General features: G+C 41.9%; 1 protein-coding gene across 1 annotated transcript in view; it reads right to left on the reverse strand.

The window, feature by feature from the left end:
- Nucleotides 1-589, reverse strand: part of CSUI_003251 (uncharacterized protein) — a gene marked incomplete at its 3' end in the record, with an annotated part of 14,767 nt that overhangs the window by 11,623 nt on the left and 2,555 nt on the right. The gene's annotated exons all lie outside the window — the stretch shown is intronic.

Raw genomic sequence — 589 nt, forward strand, 5'->3', positions numbered from 1 at the left:
AGTATGTGTGTAGATGGGCAGACTGATAGAATGAAAAAGCTAGCTGAGGCGCATGCAAACAAGAGGTCTCTTTGTCTCTGGTCATCAGATAGAAGAACAGAGGGGAGAAGAGACGAACCAGAAGAAAGAGAAAGGCTTCTTCTCTCCCCTTCTCCTTCCCTCTTGAGAGGTCCTTGCGTCCTCGAGCTTCTGAATGAAGTAGCTAGACTAAAGGAGCGGGAGGCCGAACACATTCATTCTTCCTGCGTTTGTTCTCCTAGCTTCTTCAGTTTGTCTCGAAGTAAAACTTCTATCCGGAATTTCTCCAAGAGAAAGAAGAAAGAAAGAAATGCAGGTCATTCAAAAGAAATGAAGGGCAAAGAAAGAGGAGAGTTTTGTTCTTTAAGGAGAAAGAGAAAGAAAAGAAGCAAGGAAGAAGTCTTTTTGATCGTCCACATTTGTGTATATCTAGGATCACCATATTCTAAACAATCTTCTTCTCCTACATCTCCCTCCTCTCTCGTTATCTCTTCATCTATCTATCTTTCTCTCTCTCTTCACTTTACCCTTTGGAAAAAAGAAGAGAGAGAAGAGAGACTTTGGTCTACAC

The sequence above is a fragment of the Cystoisospora suis genome, assembly GCF_002600585.1.
Source record: "Cystoisospora suis strain Wien I chromosome Unknown contig_1424, whole genome shotgun sequence".
NCBI lineage: Eukaryota > Apicomplexa > Conoidasida > Eucoccidiorida > Sarcocystidae > Cystoisospora > Cystoisospora suis.